The sequence below is a fragment of the Narcine bancroftii genome, chromosome 12 (assembly GCF_036971445.1).
Source record: "Narcine bancroftii isolate sNarBan1 chromosome 12, sNarBan1.hap1, whole genome shotgun sequence".
NCBI classification, from domain to species: domain Eukaryota; kingdom Metazoa; phylum Chordata; class Chondrichthyes; order Torpediniformes; family Narcinidae; genus Narcine; species Narcine bancroftii.
The window spans coordinates 92,945,314-92,954,740 of NC_091480.1; the positions used below are offsets into that span (position 1 = coordinate 92,945,314).

A 9,427-nucleotide genomic window follows, 5' to 3' on the forward strand; every position below is an offset into this window, starting at 1 on the left:
CAAATACCATCCACTCTCATTTTATCTTTGAATGACCCAACGCAGGTTCCCTTTTTGAGCATTGATGGCATCGAATTAAATTAGGTTAGTAAAGGAATGAGAGGATTAGTTTAGAATTGAAATTAAATAGATTTCAAATTGTTTTTTTTAGATCGGTTTCAGCTGTGGCTAGAAAATGTTTGGCAATTACTTGGAAAAATTAGACTGATTTGAGTATTCAGAGATGGCATATGGGGTTGAGGTCTTGTATTCCATTGGAAAAGATAACATATAATTTGTGTGATAATTATTTCTTTTATCATAAGACTTGGAGCCCGTATTTGGCTTATATTGGGTTGAATTATTAAATCCCCCTTCCGCACGTTAGTGGTGTTGCTCTAAATTATGGTAATTAATTGACGGATTTTGATGTTATGTGATCTCCTCTTTCTCCCTTTCTTTCTTTCCTTTTTTTTCTTTAAAAAAAAGAAAAACAAGGAATATGGAACTGACTTAAAAGATCAGCCACAATCTCAATGAACAGCAGTCCATTTCCAAGGAGCTAAAAGGCTTCTGTTGCTATTATGTTTCTTCTCCAAGCCCATTGATTAACAATCTCTAAACTAATACTGAGTTCAATATATATAACTTTAAACCACTGCTCTCATTTTCTGAATAAAAATGCTGATAATATTCCTGCATTTGACTTCCAGAAGAAGAGCAGAGCTCACCAGGTAGAAACAGGAGATAGTTTTAACTTCTTAGGAGTAAACATCTCCAACCACCTGTCCTGGTCCAACCACATCAGCACAATGGCAAAGAAAGGGCACCAGCACCTCTACTACCTCAGAAGCTTGCACAAATTTATTATGTCCCTCTGCAATTTCTGAAAATGTGTCATCAAAAGTCTCCTGTCAGGATGTATCACCACACAGAACAGAAACTACTCCACCCAAGACCATAAGGAATGACAAAGAGTTGTGAACATGGCTCAGACCATTCACACAAATCCCTCCCCCACCCCCACCGCCACCTCCAGAGGCTCTACCTACACTTCCCACAACCTGAAAAAGCAGCCAACATAATTAAAGACACATCACGCCCCAGCCACACTCTCTTCTCCCTCCTTCCATCAGATTCAAAGTCAGTTTCTTTCTTCATGAGACTCCAAAACAAATGTTATACTAGTAAAAACACATTACCCTCTGTAAGTCTGCACTCTGAACTGAGTTATTACTGCTGTACTGGATTGCTTGCAGAACAAACTTTCACATTATACCTCATAGCAGGTGATACAAATCAAACTTCCTGTTGCCATATACTTTACCTCCAGACATATCTTCAATTTCAGATTTCAGATTTATTGTCAGAGAACATACACGACATCACATAGAGCCTTGAGATTCTTCTTCCTGCAGGCGAGGCAGAATTACTACTGATTGGTAGCGCAAAAAAAATATACACAGTGTATACATGCAAAGAAATAAAGAATTATAAACAGATAACAACAGACAATTCCTCACTTGAGTATTTTCTTTCCAATTTATTGGAAAGATTCCAGATAGAGCATACTACAGGCCCTTCAGCCCTCGATGTTGTGCCAACCCATATATTCCTCTAAAAAAATGTATTAAACCTTTCCTACCCTATAGCCCTCTATTTCTTAATAAAAGTGGAGGTAGATCTGTGACGTGTGATGAAATGGTATCACGACTGCTGGGGCAGAAGTTACAGTGTGGTTTTGCTTTTTGTCTTCATTCAGTTCTTTAACATTCTAATCTGTTAAATTGAGGGATAACAATTCATTCATTTTGTGTCACTACATCATCCATTCAAAAAAATATACAAACATACATTTATGAGCTTGCTCTTCTCTAAAGAGTGCAGGCATAAATGATCTGTACACGCAAATTGGTGACCCACTATGACAACAGCTCATCATTAGTATAACCATGAACATTATTTTCCGAGTTTCAGGCCATCTAAACTGCAGTTAAAGGAATAATGCAGGACTGTGGAAGTCATTTTCAGATGATTACCTCAGCATTTATAGTTTAAGCTTTGCTCATGTTACAAGAAGGTGGGGGTGGGCATAAACATGACATTGGTGGCATTCATGAGAAGTGGACTGTGAAGATCTGAATAGGCAGGGGGACTTTATTATACTGTCTTTCTGAAAGCTGCAGAGGCAATGTAAACTATATTTAAGCTATCGTCGGTCCTACTCCATATGTTTCAAACTTTCATCCTACCGTCTTGTCTAAATCTACTGCAATGAACCTCCCATGGACCACATGTGCAGTTCTACTTGGGGGGGGGGGGGGGGGAGGGAGGCTTGAGTGATCGGTGGGAATTACAATAGGTGCAGGAGTCGGTCATTTGGCCCTTCAAGTCTACACTGCCATTCAATATGATCATGGCTGATCAGTACCCAGTTCCTGCTTTCTCCCCATACACCCTGATCCCCTTAGCCACAAGGACTTACTTTATTGGATCCAAAACCAATGATGGGAAGTAAAACAAGGCTTGCTCCAAGGTAACAGGTCCTAGTCAAGAGCATATTAGACCCAAGTTATCTCATCTACTCCAAAACAATGCAAACTGTTCATCATTTTTGGATGAAAACATGAAAATGTGAGCAAAATAATGTATAGAACCTCCAAGAACTTGATTGTACACAGAAGTTAGAGATATAAAATAACAGACAATACTTTTCTGAGAATCATGCAATTGCAAAGTCAAGTCAAATCACCTTTATTTATCATTCATACCATGCTCGCACAGTAAGGATGAGATAGGGTTTCTCCAGGACCATGGAGCATATTTACATAAATACATTAGAATACAAGCTAAACACATTAAAATATTAATATGTGTACAGTAAAAGTCCACGGTACTCTATCCACATACATTCTGGGAATTCAGGAGCATGATGGGTTTGGGGGAAAAAAGTGTTGCCCAATCTGGATGTAAGGGCCCAACTGCGATGGTACCTTCTACCAGATGACAGAAGGGAGAACAGTTTACGTGAGGGGTGTGTAGAGTCCTTCACAATGTTTATTGCCTTTCGCCTGCATCGAGTGTTGTTGACATCCTTCATGGTAGGAAGAAAGCCCCTAATGATCTTTCCGCTGACCTCACTGTCCTCTGCAGGGTCTTGCGGTCCAAGGTGATACAGCTTCCAAACCAGGCAGTGATGTAGTTGCACAGGATGCTCTCAATACATCATCTGTAGAATGTAGTGAGGATGGAGGGTGGGAGACGAACTGCCCTCAGCCTTTGCAGGGAATAGAGGCTCTGCTGGGTTTCTTGGCTATGGAGCTGGTGTTAAGGGATCAAGTCAGATTCTCTGCCAAGTGCACTGCAAGGAACTTGATACTCTTGATGATCTCAACAGTAGAGCCGCCAAAGGTCTGTGGAGCATAGGCCCCCGGCCCTCCTGAAGTCGACAATCATCTCTTTTGTTTTATTCATGTTCAGGTACAGGTTGTTGGTTTTGCACCAGTCCGTTAGCATCTGCACCTCATCTCCGTACGCTGACTCCTCATTCCTACTGATCAGGCCCAACATGGTCGTGTTGTCAGCAAACTTGATGATGTGGTTCAAGCTAGGTTTAGCTGCACAGTCGTGGGTCAGCAGAGAGAACAGTAGTGGACTCAGTACGCAGGCCTGGGTGCCCACGTGCTCAGAGTGATGGTCTCGGAAGTGCTGTTACTGATTTGGACTGCCTGAGGTGTCCCCCAACTGGAAGTCAAGAATCCAATTGCAGAGGGAGGTGTTTAGACCCAGTAGGCGCAACTTCCTTATCAGGTTCTTTTCTTTGGCTTGGCTTCGCGGACGAAGATTTATGGAGGGGGTAAAAGTCCACGTCAGCTGCAGGCTCGTTTGTGGCTGACAAGTCCGATGCGGGACAGGCAGACACGGTTGCAGCGGTTGCAGGGGAAAATTGGTGGGTTGGGGTTGGGTGTTGGGTTTTTCCTCCTTTGCCTTTTGTCAGTGAGGTGGGCTCTGCGGTCTTCTTCAAAGGAGGTGGCTGCCCGCCGAACTGTGAGGCGCCAAGATGCACGGTTTGAGGTGAGATCAGCCCACTATGATTGCGTTGAATGCTGAGCTGAAGTCAATAAGCAGCATTCGAACATACAAGTCCTTATTTTTCAGGTGGGTGGGGGCTAGATGGAAAGTGATGGTGATGGCATCGTCCACAGAGCAGATGGATCTGTATGCGAACTGCATGGGGGGTCCAGTTATTGAGGCAGAAGGAGCCCCATCAGAGCACTTCATGATGATGGACTTCAGTGCCATGGTGGGGGGGGGGGTAATCATTGAGGCAGGACACAGATGACTTCTTTGGCACAGGGACAATGGTGGCAGCTTTGAAACACGTTGGGACCACGGCGCTTCTCAAGGAGTTGTTAAAGATGTCGGTGAGAACATTTGCTAGCTGAGCTGCCCCCACCCACCCCCGAGCACTCTGCCGGGAAAGTTATCCCGTCATCTATTGTTGGAGGGAGTGACCTTTTCTGAATCGTAACGTATCCCTTTTAGGGATGTGTTAGACTGACCCTGCACAAGGCACAAGTCAGACACGTGATGGGGTCATTCCTTATGGGAAAACTCCTTTTGGGTCATTGCAGGGAAATGAAGAAGCAATTGCACTTCAGCAGTCCAAAGTAAACAACGTGGTCGTGTTCCTCACTGGATCGCGATTCTGGAGATCCTGAATTACCACTGATGGATTCCCCCAACTAATATAGAACTTACCACCCCCACCCTTATAAGAAAAGCAATAGAGAAAGAGCAAGACTGCAATTGACAGATAACACGCAAAGTAATAATAACCCATAAAACAAATTTTGGGGATATAATTTCATCAACAATTACATCAATATCTTGAAGCAAGGAAGAACTGAGATTGTAAACCTCTGTTTGAGGAGACAGTTAATAAAATATCACCACACAGCTTATCACTAGGTCTCTGTAACACTTTAACTTCAACCACCGTGTCTGCAGCTTTTCGGGTTTTACCCGCTTGTTTGATCTGAATATTCCAGATATTTTGACAGCTTCACAACGACTATTGTTGATGTCATTCCGCACATTACAATTATCCATTGCAATTTGACAGTCGACGCTTTTATTACAAAGAGTGTCTTCAGTCTTCATTTACGAAATAATCACTGCAATGTACGTACATAATGTAATTGCCCATGTTCCAGTTCACACTTCACAAACTCAGCATGTGGCGGTTACTTCAGTCTTCTTGATTGCTAATTAAAATGCTTTGTTATCCAGACAATGAGAACAAGAAAATGCTGTGGAAGATGAGTCAGTCTCCAACATATAAAAATAAGGGCACTGCTTGATGAGTCAAACACCCACAATTGCAAGTCCACTGTAGACAGGTCAGCAGGTTGATTTTTATGGTTAAATGGCATTTCAAAGACTTTAAATGCATTTTGCATATTTGGCATTTATTAATGGAAGACTGTCCCCGGGGCTGTCTAATATAAAGCTAATGCTATAAACCCTTTTCCTAAAAAAAAAATGACTTCTTTCTTCAACCAATTCCTTTCAATAGTCTTTTTTCTTTTTCTGAAGGGACACTCAATACCACTGTTACCACATAACTTTGTGGCTTAATTCCACACAAATTTGACTGATGGATGAAATCCTCACATTGTTTTCTTATGCACTGAAGTCGTTTGCCATTTTAATCTGCCCCACTGCCAGCATAGCTTGGCATAAATGAAATAGCTATACAAAAGGATGAATGGTGCTTTGATCAAGGTTAACATCATTAGTCTTTAAAAAAAGTGCTTGGAATTTTGCATTGACCATTTAGATCACAAACTTTAAAATTATCCTAAAATTGCCTCAACACCTCAGAATGTGGACTGAAAGCAAATTAGCAATTTAGCAGGTGGATGTTGATTAAGGACAGGTTGAAGCAACAGAATGAATAGCCCGCTGACAATATCCAAACATAGATAAAACACAAGCATTTGGAGGAGTTTCCAGGATGGACGGAATCCTCACATTATTTTCTTATACATTGAAGTAATTTGTCATAAGAAATTAGAACATGAGAAATAAGAAAAGGAGTAAACTGTCTGGCCCATTGAGCTTTGTATACTATTCAATAAGATCATGTCTGATCTCAAATTCAAGTTCAAATTTATTGAGAGTACATTCATGACGTCACATACATTCCTGAGATTCTTTTTTTTCTGCAGACCACTTATAGGTAGTGTAAACTGTACTCAAGAGAAAGAGATATATATATAAAAGAGAGAAATATAAACAAAGAAAGAAATGTAAACAAACTAACTGTGCAAATACAGAAAAAATATTAAATAATGAATAAAGTGCCACGTAAGAGTCTTAAATGAGTCTTGGAGTCAATGATTTAGGAGTCTGATGGTAGAGGGGTAGCAACTGTTCTGAACCTGAGGATGTGAGTCTTGTGACACTAATATCTCTTTCCTGATGGTAGCAGCGAGAGCAGATGGTGTGGATATCTGATGATTGCTTGCAGCATTCCACCTAGATTTTCTGGGGGGTGGGAAGAGTTTTGCCTGTGATGTACTGGGCAGTGTCCACTACCTTTTGCGGAGCTTTCTGCTCAGAGGTATTGGTACTACCAATATGAGTATGTGAGTGGGAAAAAATGGTGGAGAACCACTGCTCGAGACCCAATTGTTCCTGAAATATTTTGCTTGAGAAAAATTGTCATTGGCCCATTTCCTTTGGAGTTATGAAACCGTGCACATAACGAGTCAATGAGGTGCGATTAAAACAGTGGCGGTTTTCAAACTTTCTTCATACCACCTTAAGCAATCCCTTACTAATCACAGAGCACCTATGGCATAAAGATTACTTAAGGTGATAAGTGAGTGGAAAGAAAAAATTTGAAAACCACTGCTTTAAATTGATTCATCAAGCCCACCTACTCAAATACATGTTCTTTCAACATAGCTACTTCCAATGCAATTAAAGAATCTAGAGCAGTTGATAAATACATCATTTAACTCATTGCTGATAAGACTGGTTGACGCAAAAGTCTGCAGACGCTCACAGAATTCCTGGAGGAACTCAGCTGGAATAGGAGGTAAAGATACATTATATTACCAATATTTTGGGCTGGAGCCCTTCTTCAAGGTATGAGAAAAAAAAGGAAGGAATCTGGATAAAGACTGAATAATGGGAAGGGAGGAGTCTAGACCAAAACTCAATGCAGAGGATGGGTTTAGGTTCAATTAAACTATATTCAAACTGTGAAATCATGTTAAATCTAAAAAAGGCTTCATATGGCACAACATGTCAGCAAAAGTCAGGGTCCAAAACTATTCCAGTAAAATCCCTCACCTGTAACTCAACAAAATCTTTCATTCTGACTTGATCTGATAAGCTAACTGTTCTCACTTTCCACACATGTTGTCTGTCAGACTTGTTGAGTGTGACGAGCATTTTGCTTTTATTTCAGAATTCCCACATTTGTAGTTTTTTTATATATAAATGAATGTGACTTGTCCTGTAAATCCTGTGACAAAGCTTTCATCTTCTTTCCCTTCCTTGAACTGCTCATCTCAAGAATCATTTAAATTTAAAAAAAAGTCAATACAAAGGTGAAGGATGATCACATCTCTGGTATAAAAGTGAAATTGGATTACATACCTTTCCATCAAATTATATTTTAGTCAACTTTAAAGACAATTTAGTCTTCTCAGAGTCTATGGACTGAACCTAATCCTTGAAGGATGAAAAGGGATGGACAGGCCCAATGATACAAGGTGTCAGCGGTGGGATCACCCGAGTATTACTTAACAATGCATTATAAGCAATAAGTTATTCAAAAAGCTAATGCTACAGTAGTCAATCAACATTTGCAGGTCATGTGATAAGAATTCAGAAAAAGCACCGCTCACTGCCCAGCAAAGGAAACCAGTTTTGTAAAGTTCTTGGTAAACCTGACTAAAATGAAATAGTTCAATTGTTCCTCCCATAATTGCATTAACTTGGGTTAACAATGGGTTGCTTGCAATAACACACAGTCCAAGAGCCATCAAACAATCCTGATATACTAATCCCTTCATTCCAAAATTCTGAAGTAACCAGGTGGTGTTACAAAGGTGTTAACACTTCTTTCTAGAGTGGCCAGTCATCCGGTTTTAGGCTGGACAGTCCAGCTTTTGTCCTCCATCCGGCGCCACCTCGAGCCAGACGTTAATCTGTAGGCCCTACACCCCCAAATGGAGAACAAATTAAGGGATAGAAAGGGCACTTACCTGCTGAATGAGGCATCCCGGGGTCTATATGCCGTGCGTGGCCATGTTTCATGGTTATATAGTTATATGGTTTCTTCTAACACGCATGAACAAGTGCCAGCTGGTCCATGTGCCATAAGGGGGAAGTGTTACGGCAGTGCACAAACATTCATGGCAGGTCCTACTTAGTTCCTAGTGTGCTCGCTGTCCAATAGGGGATGGCCACAGTCAGTTGTACCTCTGATCATCCTTCCATATAGTAAACTCCAAACAGAGAAAAGAGTCCATCAAAATTACCACAACATTCTCTTCTCCATTTATGGAATCCCACTAATTAACATCCTGCATGTATTATTTTATTATACACAACAAAATTTCCCCTCATTTTATATTATGCCTTGTGTCCCCTGAAGCTGAGTTTATGGCTTGAGGCAGGGATAATACAATCCTTTCCCAGGCCTGAAATGAATCAATATCCTGTTTCAAAGACTACATGTAGTGAAGACAGGGAATGTTAATATAATTAAATGATGGGATGAAGGGTGGGCAATATTCTGGCTATCAAATGATGGACTTCAAATCAGAATCTGAATTTATTGTCATCAACATGTCATTGTATTGCAGTAGCACTGCAGTGCAAATATTTATATATACCAACTTACAAAATAAATATAAATAATGCAAGACAAAGCAAGGTAGTGTCTATGGTTCATTGTTCATTTGGAGGTGAAGAAGCTGTCCTTGTGCCGCTGAGTGTTCGTTTTCAGGCTCCTGTACCTTTTTCCCTGATGATAGCAGTGTGGTGCTACATAAAACATGAGACTACACAAAAACAGCACAAGACTACACTATTACTATGCAAAGCAAAAAAAAAAAAAATTGGTACTAGACTACAACCTACACAAAGGTACATAAAATGAATAAAATAGTGCCAACAGTATAGAAATCAGGTACAGAGCTGCCAGGGAGCACTGGAGCGCGGCTCCAGCACATCTGTGGGTGTGACATATAGAGAGGATATTGGAAATGGCAGGCATTTTGTCAGCTCTGGCACCTAAAAAATTAGCCCTGTACCCCTGACAGTAATTAATTAAAAAATCTAGACGATAGGCACAGTAGAGACAAGTTACAATAGTCTCTGGATATTAAAAGTCTGATAGCTTGAGTGAAGAAACCACCAAACA

The 9,427-nt window shown here is 40.7% G+C and overlaps 1 protein-coding gene across 13 annotated transcripts in view; it reads right to left on the bottom strand.

The window, feature by feature from the left end:
* The window catches only part of LOC138746534 (tumor necrosis factor receptor superfamily member 16-like), a 314,868-nt gene that overhangs the window by 233,856 nt on the left and 71,585 nt on the right, over positions 1 to 9,427 (bottom strand). The window contains exon 6 of one of the 13 annotated variants that reach the window (XM_069904786.1): positions 1,307 to 1,391. The exons of the other annotated variants lie outside the window; for them this stretch is intronic. The gene's annotated coding sequence lies outside the window, so the exon portion shown is untranslated. The remainder of the gene's footprint in view (positions 1 to 1,306; positions 1,392 to 9,427) is intronic. 13 annotated transcript variants of the gene reach the window in all.